Source organism: Poecile atricapillus, chromosome 3 (genome assembly GCF_030490865.1).
Source record: "Poecile atricapillus isolate bPoeAtr1 chromosome 3, bPoeAtr1.hap1, whole genome shotgun sequence".
Classification (NCBI taxonomy): Eukaryota; Metazoa; Chordata; class Aves; order Passeriformes; family Paridae; genus Poecile; species Poecile atricapillus.
In genome coordinates, this window is record NC_081251.1 from 88,582,303 (window position 1) to 88,598,590 (window position 16,288).

The following is a 16,288-nucleotide window of genomic DNA, read 5'->3' on the forward strand; positions in this document are numbered from 1 at the left end:
GGCTCCTGGATTTAAGTCTTGCAAAACATATGAGCAATTATTAAGCCTGTTGGATCCGTACCTTTAAACATAGTGTCGATCATGGTTGTTGCTGAAATTTAGATTATTGGTTTTATGACTGCGGTATTTGGAAATCTTGCCAATAGGAAGTAATTTGACTAGTTGTTATTTTACTGTTATAACCGAGATGACAAAATTGAATAAGAATAGATTAATTAATATATTAATAGTGAAGAGATTAATTAAGTTTGGCTCTCAAAAAAAATCAAGGAATTAACCTGTATTTCTTAAGGATCTATGAAGTGGTATTCTATCACACTGTATTAGGAACAGCAAAATGATGGCACAGACTCTCTAGCCTTAGTTGCAAAAGACAGCAAGTTTTATTCCTCCAGATCTTCTTTTATAGACAGTTCCAAGCAGGTCCAAAAAGGTAAAACTCTCATTGGTCATTGAACCAACACATCACCATCATTGGACAGTTAGGAGCAACACCCCTTGACCATTTCTTACAAGTAAACAACAAGGCAACAAACAGCACCTACAAAGGTTGTTTTCCCTCTCCAAGGACTGTTTGGATTTTTCCTTATGATTTCTCAGGCCAGAGTGAGAAAGTTGTGTAGCTGACTTTCCCATAGGCTCAAGTTAGTGCCTGAAGCCTAAGAATCTCTTATTTCACCACTGTCAGTTCCCACAGTATCCTGGGTCACATCAAAAGTCTATGCAGACCCAAATGTTCTTACCTGCAGGGATCAGCTATACAAATGTATAGGACAAATGTAAGAAATGGAAGGAAACAGAGAGGGTGATTCTTCATTGGTGCCCTCAAGCCACCTTCTTTAGAATTGACAGGTTCTAGATGTTGTATCCCTTCCATAACATTCAACACCATGCCAGCACATCTTTCCCCAAAGACTCTCTGAAACAGTTTTGAATATGTTTAAACCTTGCTCACCCCTACATCTTTCAATAATGAATTCTGCAATATATTTCTAAATTGTGTAAAAGCAGTTTTATTTGTTGCTCTTCCTAATAAAAAACATTGGGGCACCTCTATTTCTTACACTCATTATAGCATCTAATTACTGCACGTCTGCTAGTTTAAGACTGTGTAGACTTATTTGGTGACTTCCTTCAGTCCTGCCTTTTCCAAGATGCAGAGCTGCAGGCTATATGCATATGAAATCTGTTCTGTATTTCTAATCACCCTTACCATGACTTCAAAACTGCACCAAACTGTTTTCCAAATTGAATTGGATTGTGTTCAAGATGTGAGCATGCCATGGATTTATAAAGCCGTGCAAAGATACTTTTTGTTTTGTTCCCCATTCAGTTCCTAACAGCTTCAAACATTAGATTTGCCTTTATGAAAATTGCAGAATATTGTGCTAATGTTTTCAGAGAAGCAGTCAAATATTTTCTGAATGGTGATAGGTCATTTAAAAATCATCATAATTTATGCCGGTTTACACGGGAATTTTCCTTTGTGTATTACTCTGCATTCCTTCAAGATCTCGATATTTTCTGCCACTCTGTTGACTAGGCAAATAATTTAATAAAAATCATACTTAGAAAAACTGTAGTTTGTAAAAGTAAAAAATAAAAAGTGAGACTTTTCTGAGTCAAAATATTTCAGTCAAAAATTAAGTATTAACTTTTTGATAAGATGATGTTTAGCTGTCTCTTCTTTGAGTCACTGAAGTGTTTCTTTGCAGTTTGAGCATAATGTCATTCATTGCTTTTCTTTTTCTCTGATAACATTCTCCTGGACAAAGATTACCATATCAATAAAGTTGTATCTGAGGGAATTTGCAGAGAAAGGTCTGCAGGTAAATAGTGTTCGGTTTGCTTAAAATGTAATGCCTTCAGATAGCAATTTTATATTTGCTATTATGAATTGTAGACCTTGAAATACACTTGTGTTCATTGTAATAAAAAATAAATAAATATATGCTTTATATCAATCAATGTTAAAGAACAGTCTAAATTCTGACTGTCAAATGTTCTTAATGAGTTACTTAACAGCAGCTCCAGACTAGGACTTTGAAGTCTTTTCTGATGTTGAACTTAAGTTGTCAGCAACCCACTCAAAAAGTGTAAAGTTAAATAGCTGCAGAATTGGCTTTCACAATTTTTTTCACCAGTTTTATTCTGCAACAAGCAACAATAAAATTGAGGGAGGGGCTGCCCAGTGGTCAGGGCAGGAAAACTAGAAAAATAAATCAGAAACATTTTTTCCCAGTACTGACTTACTCAACTGTAATAAAATTACTCAATATTCTATTATGAATATAGCTAGCTGGCTAGCTAGCTAATAGATTTATGTTATACAATTCTATTATTCTACATCTTTCAGTGAAGGTCTACTTATATGTAGAAATATAGGATGGAGTATTTTCATAATTTTATCCTTAAAGAAGTCTTTGAGTAAAACTGAAGAATGAATGCTGTGAAACATTTTCAAGACAGAAGAAAACAGGTTTTTCCTCATTTCAAGACACACAGAAAATTTAAATGAAAAGAAAGAGATAATGGAAAAATACTTCTGCTTTGGTTAATTGTTACTGTTGTCACCAACGACGTCTTAATGTTCTTGGCAATTTAAATGATAATAAAAGCTACAGTCTTGAGAATTCTTTCATAGTAGCTAACTATTCTCTCTAGAGGGATGTAGATAATATGAGGAGGGAAAAAACCACTCAAAATAAAGAGGTCCATAAAAAATACCATAATATCTTACTTACTGTAGTAGTTTTATGGTGACACTGACATAGACTTTAGCTATATTTTCATAATGCTAGCTTCACTGTTTATAATTGGGTAACCAGCCCACAGTCTGTATCTAAAACCCTTGTATATGTTATATGGAAGGGAAGGGAGAAGTAAATAAAAACAAAAGGGAAAGGAAAAGGATTGCAGAACCTAGAATTCTCATGTGACTGAGAAGCAAAAAATGTATGAGAATTCACATTTTTGTAAAAATTAGATTCACATCTTTACACGTCTGGGAAATTAGCAGTGTGAACTGTGATGCAGCTGTGTAGCTGTTCCAGTCAGGACACCATCAGTGGCACTTGAAGCTTATTTTCTCCTCTTTGGGAGGGCACTGCAAGGTCTAAGGAGCCTGCTCTCTGGTGGGCAGAGAAAGGGTGGGATGCAGACTGGGGTTTTGATTGGAGTGTGTCCCTGAAGTCATAGTTATACAGAACAGGATAGATTCCCTGTCTGCCCACAAAGAAATCTGCTGGGATGGATTTCCCATTTTATTTTATTTAACAAGTTAGATATGAGGTTTAACTTTGTCCTACTCCATGCCCACAAGAATTTACTTGCACTTCCGCTAACCAGCTATTGCCAAGGTTACCATATGTAATATGGGGTACAGAGAAACAAGTAATTTTGGAGCAACAGGTTTGTTCTGACTTGGAATCCAACAACTTTTCTTAGTTTTGCTGTATGACATGCAAAAAAGGCTTTCACACTGACTGCCATATATTCAGTCTGTCAGATAACCACAAAACATTCTCATCTTTTTAAAATGTTCTTTCTGCTGGGTAACAAATGGGTGGCATTTGAAGTGGCAGTCTGAAATGCTGTAGAACATACTAGTAATTGGTTATTGGCTTATATTTCCAAATGTATGTATTATTTTAACTCCCACTTCAAAGCAAATAATCCAGTACCAAACCTGAGGGAGATCCTCATTTGCAAAGGACATTGACTGACCAGACCCATAGAAGTAAAACAGAGCAATAGCATACACACAGGCAGAGTTCTTTTTCCTTGCTTGCCTTGCCAGTGCCAAGGCAATATCAATACATGATAGGTGGAAATACAGATGGACTGGGCATCCCCTTTTCTTGCCATGCAGCCTCTGCCCCCTGTGACATTTGCTAGTGTAGGACTGGGCTCCAAATCCCTCCCTTTGTGGCTGTAGCAGCCTAAAGAAGTGGTATTTCTCTAATATCTGACCTGGCATAATCCCAACCCTGTCCTTGATTTGGGTTGAGAATCTGCATACCAAAAAGTCCAAATGTTGCTATCACTGGTGCATAATTTCTAAAATAACTTTCCCTTTTCTATCTCCTCAGAGATGAACAGGACTAATTTGCAACCATCTCTGAAACAGTGAAGGCTACCTATAATATAACTTTAATTTTTTCCTCTTGAACAATGTGAAGATGACAGGACATAATGTTACACTACAAGCATGCAATTTTAAGAGGTTTCAATTCCTGCTACATCCAACGTGAATTAATTTGTATTCTATATCCAGCCTGTCTCAATCCCTTACCATTGAATTTGGCCTCAGGGTTAGCCACTTAGCCAAGATTAAACAATTTTCCTGTTTTTATTTCCTTAGAAACAGGAAATGCATCTGCTTGTGGGTGCATGAAGTTCATGTTTGTTTGCAGTGGCTATGTGTTGGATAGATCTGGAGGTTATACCAACTTGGGAGCCTTGACAGCATTTCAGTCTCCATGCACAAGGTGTCTTGTCTTCATACTGAAAATAATCCAATCCCTTGGAATATGGTGGCTCCCTGTACCACATGAACCATGGTGATATTTTATCAGACTTGCATCCAGACCTAAATGCACACTTCAAGTTGTTTTTCAAATCACTGATTTCTTCTCTGCTTAGATTTCACAGTTCTCTTACTGTAGATCTTCAAACAAAATAGCTTGTGGTAACTCTAAAAACTGCGGGGAAAATCTGTTAGCATATTCATGTGTGTACAAATATAGAACAGACAAAATGACTACAAGACTTGATTCCAGCAAAACATGATTTTTCACTTCCAAACCCCAGCTGGCATGAAGTATAGTATGGAATACAGGAATGCAGATGATTCTGTTCATAACCCTGGGTTAAGTGATATGCAGAAATGTGGGCAATAAAAATGATTATGCAATATCGAACTGATGAAAGATACATATGGATGAACACAACACATGTTGATAAAAAATGGACAAAGCAGTTGACCAAAGAGCTGCAACTTAACTGCAGTAGTTGCTAGGACACTGTGAGGAGCAGCAGTTCCCTGAGGACAAGAGCTCTGGTGGTCCCCTGGGGAGGTAGGGCAGGATCTCACCATCTAGAGCCTATTCCACCTCCCCAGTCAGAAACTCTGGGCAGCCAGGGAAAAGAGGGGCAGCCCCAATCCTGGGTACTGGGCACCTTCTTGGAGATGGGAACCTGCCAAGGATGGTCTGGGGTGTCAGCCTGTGGGTGGGGATCAGGATCAGGCCAGGTGAGGGGAAGCTGCATCAGACACAGCCCTTCTGTATGCAAATACAAACTAGTGAGAATATTACCATCCTTATAGGGACAGACAGAATAATGGTGTATTTGTGAGAGGTGCTGTACAGCTGACATCTTTCACCTTCTTCTGAAAGTGGGGCCTGATGTGCTGTAGGCTACAAAGAGATACTTGGTATCGAGGAGGTCTTAATTACTGTGACCACACAGAGAATTTGACTGCAGGAAGATACCATGCCATTAGAAACACATATTTTAAGTCACTGTTCTGCTGTGAAAATAGGCTGTGCTGGATGAGGAAGCGTTCTCCTGGAGGCAGAGTGGTGAGACTCCCTTGGAACAGATCTTGTGACCTCTAATTAGTAGCTTTGTCATAACCTCGTATACTAATGATATGAACAGATAATGTTCATGGCTAAAGAGAATCAGCATCAGGAGAAAGGGCTGAAATTTTTTGATGGAAAGAGAAAAATACTATCAACAGCTCTGAAATAATTGAAATGAGCAAATAATGTAAAATGCAAGGAGAAAACAGGAAATTCTTCAATAAACTCAGGACTGGACTACCCTTTAAAAATGAACAATGTATTTGTATGTAGATAATAACTTAGAATTTCTGTCAAGAATCAATAAGATGGACATGCCAAATGTCAGAAAATGTTTTCAACAGGGAGAGGGGATTGCTAACACCATTTTGCAAGGTTAGAAGGAGATAGATAGATAGATAGATAGATAGATAGATAGATAGATAGATAGATAGATAGATAGATAGATAGCCTGTGTACAGACACAATCAAAATAGTCAGGTAAAGGCAAGAGACATGGAAGCAGGAGCAGCTGCAGGGAAGAGAGGATTGGAAAAATCACAAATATAGCTTGTGAGAGGAGACTAGAAAGGAGGATGCTTCCTAGCTTCGCAAAACGAATGCTGAGAGACAACATGGTTGCTCTCACAGAGCACATCAGTAGTTGAACACTAGACAGTAAGGTGCAGGACTTGTTAGTATACGACAGAATGTTTTTAGTGCTTATATTTTTCTTGTGAGCCAATAAACCACACACTTGCTAGTGCTAGACATAAGAACAAGTCATTTTCCTGAGAGGCTGAAAGTCCAAGTTGAATCATGTTCAAAGACTGAATGACACAAGCAGCTTTCCAACAAAATCAGTAGGTAATGGCAAGATCTAACTGTTGCTGTTGGCTCTGTTAATATGCCAGGAGTAAGATCTGTTTTCAGAGCTGTCAGAGAAGTCTCAGAGACTGTCAGAGTGAGAAGTAGATTGTGGTCTGCCCTGCAAACACCACAGGTACTTAAGCAGAAATGAGTTTCAGTGTATCTCTCCTAATGTGTGAAATGCAAGAAGTACAGGCTCTATATAGCACACTGATGTGCTTTGGCAACCTGTAGTGGTGATGATGGAGTAACTGGGGCATAGAACTTTCTTTCAGAGAAAACTCCTCAGTTTCTTATGCAGATTTCCTCCCCAGTCTGTTACATATTTTCATGCTCACACACTTGTCCAGCCTTTCTGGAACTGCAGAGCTGATCTTACAGAGGATGTTTCTGATCCTGATCCCAGGAAAATTTAATGTGCCCTTCAGAGAGTCTCATTTGTTGGCTTTAAGCTGCTTCAGATACACACATATCGGAGCTCAGAGATGAAGGAAGAGCAAGTCAAATACAAGCAATAAAGCCCTGATAATAAAGCCCTTTTAAATCACAAAGTAAGTTGTTTGGGCTTGAGATATGTTATATTTCTGAAGAAACCCTTCTCCCATGCTTAATATTAGCATTTATGTTCAGTCAGTTATCAGATGTGGGAATTGACAATGGTCAAATAAGAGATTTTTAGGCTTCAGGCATTGGCTGGAGGTTGTGTGAAACTAAGTCACACAACTTTCTCACTCTGGCTTGGGAAATCATGGGGGTGAATCCAGGCGGTCCTTGGAGAGGGAGGACAGCGTTTGCAGGTATTGTTTGTTGCCTTGTTGTTTGCTTGTGGGAGGTGGTCGGGGGGGGTGGTCTTCCTGGTGATTTGTTGGTTTCATGGCCAATGGGAGTTTTTTGCCTTTTCGGATCTGCTCGGAACTGTCTGTGGGAGAAGATCTGGAAGAATAAAACTTGCTCCCTTTTGCAACCAAAGCTAGAGAGTCTGTCATCACTTCACTGCTCCTAATACAGTGTGACAATCAGAGTCTATCCGAAAGCTAATTTGTAACTCACTGTGTGAGGTTCCCCCCACCCAGGGAGGCAAAGATTTAGTTTCAGATAATCATTGTTAAAGTGAAAGGCGTGGCTTCAAAGCCCAGTAAGAGTGCATTCCGTTCCTCTGCCTCAGGGGATGGGCCCTGTGAGCCCAAGAAGAGTTGCTCCACCCTGGATCTCTCGTGGGGTGGCAGTCCAGGGAGTTCTGATTGGGTTTGAGCCCCTGGGGTTTCTCCCTTGCTGTGTTCCTTTTAGTCCCAGACCTTAAACTCCCCCCTGGTTCTGTCCCTCAAAACCCACCACCCTGCCTCTGTTTGGGGCACTCTGTCTCTGGTACCTGTGGTTTCCTGAGCAGAAGTCCATCTTGTTGGAGTCCCGTGTTGGTCACTGGTATCTGTAGCCTGCCTGGACAGGATCCTGCAGCTCCAGAATGCAACTTCACTGTACATACTTCTTGATGACTTGTTAGAAATTGCATCTATAGAAGCTCTGTTTTTAAAATCTCCACTGATAGAAATTGAACAGGGCCAGGCACCTACACAAATCTGAGAGGAGATGTGGGAGGCATTAGTTTTGCAGAATTTGCAAGGAAAGGGAAACAAGAGACATGAAACAAAACTCTGTCATTGCAAACATGTAGAAAGAGGCAGAGGACCTGGCACTTAAGAACTGGTTGAAGGCATCCAAAAGAAGTTATTGAATATTGTTGAATAACATTTTACACCCTGTACATTTGGAACAAAAAAAATATCATGTTGTGGATACTAAATGCAAAAAGCAAGCAGGGAGCAGAGACTGTGTGAAACTAAGTCACACAAGCTTCTCATTCTGGCCTGAGAAAGCATAAGGAAGAATCTAAACAGTCCTTGGTAAAGGACAACAATCTTTGCAGGTGTTGTTTAGGATCCTTGTTCTTTACTTGTAAGAAACAGTCAAGGGGTGGTGTTCCAATTGTCCAGTGATGGTGATGTGTCGCTTTAATGACCAATGAGAATTTTACCTCTCGGACCTGTCTATAAAATAACTGGAATAATAAAACCTAGCTGTCTTGGACAACTCAGCCAGAGAGTCTGTGTTGTACTTCTTGCTGTTCCTAATATAGTGCGACATCATGTGATTTATTTTTTTTTTTTTATTCATTTATTTTATTTGGGTATTAGGTTTTTTGGTAGTGGTGGTGTTTTGTGGTGAAGGGAGGGGTGCTGGTTATATTTTAGATACTATCAGAAGTCAGAGATTTCTATGGTGAGGAAAAAACCCTCTCCTTCTTCCTATCTGTTACAATAAGATATAAGCATGCATTCCAATTTTCAAAGCAAACTAAAGAAATGGAGACTTTTCTTTTGGTGTTGCCTCCCTCTAAGATATCTGAAAGTCGTATACACTTTTAGTATATGTTGGTTAGTTATCCTGTGAAAAACAGGTTTTCTGAAGATGCAATCCTTTATATTTCATTTGGAAGAACGAATCTAATTTTTAGCTATAATGTTTCTTGATATATGAATTGCTTATATTTGTCAGAAGAGAAACTAAAGAACAGATGAAATTCATTAAAAGATCTGGTTAAAAGGAAAATTCTCACTGAAGAAGAATTTTTTGGCAAAGCACTTGTCAAATGTATTTGGTTTTCAATACATTATAACTTAGTCTAATACAGTATAATCTAGCAGGATTACTTATCCATTATGAAAACACCATTCTTATAGCATCGATTATATTTTTTTCTAATTGTTTTGGAACCAATGAACAGAAAGAGGGGAAAAGAGTGAAACATTGCATGTGATGTTTTGGGCCACTGATGGCAAAATATGTCATAATTAATCAGAAACTGATATCACAAGCTGATGTAACATCATTCTGGGGCCAAACTTGAAAATTTGTCAAACGCCAGATGTCTTTAAAAACAAAGGAAAATGTATCAGGAAAATTACTTCTATAGATTTTTGTTTCCCATTATATCAATGACAGGCTGTATCCTCCTCACAAATTTAGAAGATTTTTAGATCAAAAAGATTAAAATATGTCCAGAAAGACCGTATGTGGTCTATTTTTTAGAATAAAAATAAATGGAAGTTAATAACAGATTTAAAATACGCATGAATCCCAGTACACATATTGTACCTTTGAAATTTCAGAGTTGACACACAAGCTGATTCCTCCTGCTCCCCTTCCTAGAGCTTAGCACATTGGCAAATGAAAAGCAGGTAATTTCATTAACTACAGGCAGGTGCATAAAAGAAAAGAGGCTGAAGGATTCATGTAGTGCAGTGCTGTGCTCTGAGTTTGGAGCTGTGGGTAACAAACCCTCTGCTCTTCCACTAACTGCCTCCACAACCGTGGGCAAATCACTCCTGTGCCTCTATTTCTGTAACTGAAAGAGGAATGCTCAGTATCATTTTGTGATGAGCTTTAAACGTAAGTGGCACATAAGAGTATGTTTTTACTTAGTGGGTGCAAAACCAGACTTTTTCTCTGGTAGCATCCTTCTGAAACCATTGGATGCATGTGAGGTGCTATATATTCCAAGAAACAGCCGAAGTCAGGGACTTAGCACCTCTTTGGTTATGGTTTGCAGCATTTGTTAGTTACTAATCGTGGGTGTCAACATTATTGCAGTAATTCCTTGCCTATTCTTTTTTCTAAATGGGGCTTACTCATTCAGACAAGTGAGCAGCTCCCCTGGTTTCTTGCTGGTGGAGGCAAGCCCTGTGAGGCAAACACGGCATCTTTATGGTCACATTTTCCCGCTGGTTGAAGAGAATACAAATGTTGCCAGAACTTTCTGGGCAGAGCAGTCAGTGAGACCTTGACTGTCCGAGGATAGATAAGAGGAAGCTTCTGCACATGTTTTACAGAAGTGGCACTCTGATTTCCAAGGCAGCTCTCAAACCACCTCAGCTGAAGTACACAAACTGCTGGTTCAAGGGAAAGGCCCCACAGCAATGCTGTGTGAGTGGTTAAGAGAGGGCACTCACATTTTCCTCCAACTATCTCCCTCAACAGGTTTTATTTTTCACATAGCTACTTTAAAATAAAGATAATCTCAAAAATAAAATCTGTTTTCTCTCAAAACAGGCCTGCTGAGGGCATGGTGTGTGTTAGGTGCCTCTAGTTTTTCCTGCTGTTTGAGTAGGGCTAGATCCCAAGCTCAGAAAAAACATGCAGGTGTGGGATGAAGCTAAAAAGATAACAACAAAAGTCAATAAAAATCCTTGAAAGTAAATAAAGGAATTTACTGTTTGGCTTAGATTGTCAATTGAGTGTGAGTGATTCTAGGGAAATTTAATATATAAAATGATTATACTTATTTTTTTTTCTTTTGAATTAAAGCATATTTTCCCATCTCCTTTTCTTACTTTTGTTTACAATACTTCCAGAGATGGGGGGAGGGAGCCAAGCAGGCAGGAAGAAAGGAAAGGAAGACAGGCTGTGATATTGGCCAAGGGTTTATAAAGACAGTTATAAAGACACTTATAGGGCTATCAGCATAGAACTGTGTTGTTATAATTTTCCTATGCTGACAAAACCTTGAAGGCACAGAAACTCCAGCATTCCACATTTTTAGAAAAAATAATTAGCTAGAAAGTTAAAGACAATAAATATTTTCCTTTCATGCTTATATACTACCTTTCCTGTCTTTTGGGGATCTCTGGAGTTGAACAAATAAAAGAGAATTATTGAGATAACCAGAGTTCTTGCAGTACAAAGCTTCCTGGACAATAATGATAATAATAATAAATGACACAGACAAAAAGTTCAGCAAAGGTCTGCTGATGCTTTTCAGACCATATGATTCTTACTTCTTTCTTTGCTTAGCCTGTTTATTACAATGAAGACACCACTAGGAACATTACAGCAATAGGTTAGCAGTTAAAGAAAAAAATTCTTCCCTGGGAGAAGGAGGGAAGAATTTCTCAAGCTTTTAGAGGAAATCTAGGCAAAAAGTCTGTTCCACCCAGTTGGAATTGGGTCACAGTGACCTGAAAAGAGGTGATTCAGACATATTGGAGGATGTAGTGGAGGCCAGAGGTCCCCACATTTCAGAGCTGGCATACCTAATCAAGGATAGCAGGGTAAATACAATCCATAATATCCAAAAGAAAGCTGATGGACCTGCATGGAAGGGAAAAATCATAAAATTATGAAACTCAGGGGGAAAAAAGCCAATTACAAATCACTTCTGAAAGGCATGACATTCAGGTAATTTTTATCAAATCTTCTAGAAGTGCAGTCTCTATGTTTACTTCTGTAATGGGTGGAGATGTTGAAATGTATAGATATCTGATAACTCCCCTACAAAGTACATCAAGAAATATTTGAGCAGCTAGTCTTTATAATCTCCTATAAGTTACAAAGGGACAAAGTAGTGGTTGGAGTTTCCATCAAAACCAAATTAAATATCTCAGAACTGGCTTTGCCATATTACATGTGAGGTTCCTAGCAAAACTGTTACTTCTGTTGGGCATCCTTTTTGTCAGACAGGAGTCTCCAAAGCTACTGGGTGAGCAGTGACTACTCCATGAATGGCTTGAAGTTATCTATGTGCAGCTAACTTCTCTGTGAAATGAAAGAATAGGGACATCAGCAGGTATCACTTCAGGACCATTATCAAATGGACCTGGATAGATATTAAGATTCAGTCTGCACATTGCCTTGCATTTCCGGCAAATGGTACTTAAAGCTTTCTGATAAAAATATAGCAACACTGCATGCCCAAAACATGATGTAAAATGGGAAAACTAATGGGGCTGATGGAAATAATCCCACACAGCAGAATGCTTTGGATACTATTAGGAGCTCACATTGGAAGGTATGGCACAATTTCCTTGTGAGTACTAAAAGATTTAAAAGTAAGGCTATAGTTAATCATCATCTTCAGAGACCACTACATACTTGGAGAATAGCAAATGTGGTGCCTGAATTTAGAAAAGAGGATAACAGTGACCCAGGACTGGTGACTGTTAATCTGAGCTCAATAGTGTGTAAAGCTCTAAGAATAATTTTTAAATGGAAAGATAATTGCATATAAGCATGTTAGCGTTCAGGAACACATAATCACAGAATGATTACATGAAGGTGCTTTATTAAAGAGCTCTGGGTGTCAGGGGTACACATACCCAAATCTGACCTGACTTGGTTTTGAGTTGAACGTTTTATACTCTATTGTTATATAACTTACATATTAATTATTAAACTTACATTGTTCTATTGTATACATTGATTTTACCCAAGCATGAATTTCTCATGATCCCCCAAACCCCTAACATAGTTTCTCATGATTCTTTAAACAATAATTATATCTAATCACATCTAACAATTATATAATTTATCATATACTGACTACACAGGTGCAGTTTCACATGATCTTAGCAAGCACAAGGCCTAACATTTTCCAGGGCCTGCTTTTAACACTTTTCCCAGGGCTTGCCAAGCTTAACTTTCTTTCTAACTCCCCGAATTTTCTATGATTTTAAATCTTTTACTATCAAGCATATTATGAAAGTGGGACAAATTGTGATACAGGGTTGGAAAAAGCAGATTTGGGTATATTAATCTAGTTTCATTTTTCTGAAAGTACGTGATTTTCTAAAGAAGGAAAGAAAATTTTGTAGAAATAATTCATCTGTATCAAAGTAAAGCATTTCTTAAGGAGTCACGAAGAAACTAGAGGAGACAAACATTCAGTACAAAGCTTGAACTTGGTAAAAACTAGTTAAAATGGATGCAACAGAATGAGATACACACAAGAAAACTATTAAGCTGGAGAGAGGTTAGAAGATAGCTCATCAGAGATCTCTCTGTCTTGGTATCTATCTTAAAGACTGATACCCTAAAAATTGCTTTTGGCTAATTGTATTTGGTTAATTATTTAAGCAATGTTCAAATAAAGTTGCTCACGAAGAAGAAAGTGGGTGAACTGGAAGGCTGGAGTACTGGGAATGGAACTTGACTTCAAGGTGCAGACTCATTCACAGTACAGAAAAAAGAAACTAGATTTCTACAAGCAGGTCAGATTTCATTCCATGAAAAATTCAGGAAACAAAAAAATATTTAATGTTTTTGTGAATCACAGGCTAAATACATGACAACTAGACACAGTCATTTCGTGTCATGTCAATCATGGTCAAAAAGGTGTGGTACAACTGTGAAACACCAAATGTCTACCAGAGAAAATATGTTCAATAAATATCAGCAAGCATTAGTCTACCACATCTCTGCTAGCATCCTGTGTACAGTGCCTTGCATGCTTCTGCTTATTCATGTTCAGGGAAAGTATAGATTCACTGGAAGAGGTACACAGTGGAGTTGAAAAAGTCAAAAGCTTTCCTGTGAGAAAAGACTGACAGCATGATTGAAACCGGGTCAGTGTCTCACACCAGAGTATATAAAAATCCAGCACTGGACAGTGCTGCTATTTCGGAGAGCACTTCCTCTCCCACCTGAGGTTCTGTGCCATTGAGCACCCTCCTTTTTTTGCTTGCTTCAAGTACTGTTCTCTGTCTTCAGTGAGTGCATGCAAGAAGGAGTGGGATAAAGTATTCAGACATCCATCAAGAGATGTTGGAAATGGGTCTTAACTGTAAGCCCAAATCAAATGCTTTGAAATGTCTGAAACAACCTTGATGAACTTATATATATGAAGTGTCCCAGATGTTAGTTGGATCAAATCCCAATAGCACACTTGCACATGCAAGCAAAGGTGAAGTCAAGAACAGCAATAAAAATGTCAGGGACCTGGCACACAGCAATATCTATGAAGCTACTGGGCACCTTTAATCTCTCACCCCCTTTCATCTGGGGTCCTGACAGATATCATCATATTATCTATGTGGTTGCTGCTGCATTGACATATGAAATTTCTCTTCTCCTCAAAGCAGAAAGAACTGCAGTCATTCACAGCTAAGAAGATTTTGCTGACCATACAGATTTAGTGGTGGAGACAACTAATTTTTTCATACTCCTGGCTATTTAGAATAAACTGTAAGGGAAAGTGGCTAAGATGGGGTTACACAGAGTCTGCCATTTTAAAACATCAAGTTTTGTTGGAAGATTAAGCTCAGGATAGCATCTCAGTCTACTGAAGTGTGTCTGGAGGGGAAGGGAGAAATGTAACAGTGGGCAAAAGGAGTAGGAGTCCTTAAGAAGGTATCAAACAGGTGCAGGTGAATTGTGGGCCCAGGATTCACATGCATGGAGGAAAATTTCTGTGTGTACCGTCAGCCGGTTCCACTCTCTTTCCATGAGATCTGAGGGGTTTATGTCAAGGCTGATTTCAGTGATGGTTGTAAGATTCAATTAAGGAAGTGGGATCCCTGCCAGCCCCGGCTGGTTCACTGTGTGTCATGGAGGAGCTATATCAACCAGCAGTGTTGATGTGGGGAACTGGCTGTTTGTGCACATTTGAAAAGTCCACTGGTCATTGTGTCGCTCTTATTTCTGGGATGGTTAAAGGCTGCCTATGAGCAACTTCTGATGAACCTGAGGGATGCAGCTAATTTCCAGAAAATTACATAGTTTCATTTTTTAATTTAATAAAAAAAATGTTGGGAAAGAGAGTGCTGAAAAAGAGTTGTTAGCAAAATATATCGATAACCTCTATTGCATGAAATATCTCAGATTCCCAGACCTTTTCAGCAGTAGCTTTACTTAAAATTATTAACAGTGTTATGCATCTATGAACTTTATTACAATAACTAAAAAAAACCAAAATCAACCAGATAAATAAATAAAGCAAGGCTTGAACAACAAAGTTCATGTGACACTTATTTCTCCTAGCATGGTGAACAATGTGCTACCATTTCTGGGTTTGAGATAGATGGTTATTTGCTTTCTATTCTTCTAGTACCTCTAATGTAAAACCAGATTAGAGCCTTTCTGAAATATATCTCTCTTTCTTGCATTCAACTCTTCATATTGCTGGAAGTATCCAACAATCCATAAATGATTTATAATGTAATACTTGTTTCTGAAATGCTTTTATGCCTGGAACCATATAGCCTCAAAAGGTTGGACTGCTGTATTGCAGTGGGCTTAATTTGCAATTACTATGTCTACAATATTGCTGGACCTCTGCCTTGCACTAACAGTTACTTCAAATCTGTAATGATTATGCACAAGAATGTGTTTAGATACAACGAAAAAAGTTCATGCACTCCCCTGAAATCTTAAACATGGAGTGGAGAAGAGAGGAGAATCTGTACTAATTATTTATTTAAAGATTTCAACAGTATGAAGATGAAAGGATATTTTATTCTGTCTAGCACAGTGCCTATGGTTTGAGTAGTCCACTTAGTTTTGCCATCTGTTTTTGCAAGCTTTGATTTGAACTGAGCCAAGAATTTAAATAAGAAAGGAGATAACGTATAGCTTTGTATAAAAATCTGTGAAGTTTCAAGTACTTCAGATATAAGACCCCCAGAAAATCAGTAGTGTCCTATAGTTTTGTGGTGTGTATTGAGACATGATCTAAGTTTTACTCATCACTAGAAAATAATACAAAGGCATTTTAGTCTGTCTGAGTGAATAAGTGGCTTAACAGTGAATGAATGTTTTTTCTGAAAATATTGCAGAACCATAATGCTACCTTTCAGTTAGACAGTCAGCCCTTATTACATAGAACATGAAGAATTATAGTTTTGAACATTTCAGTTAATCACATACTGTATTGCTTCTAATGGTTAGGAAAGACATGCAGGGTCCTTCTCTCACAATGGGCTGTATCATCATCCCAAAGCCCTCACACAACTTGGAAAGTCCTTTCAGATGCCCTCTTATGACTGGTAGTTTAGCAATTCATTCCAGACATATTACTGGATAGG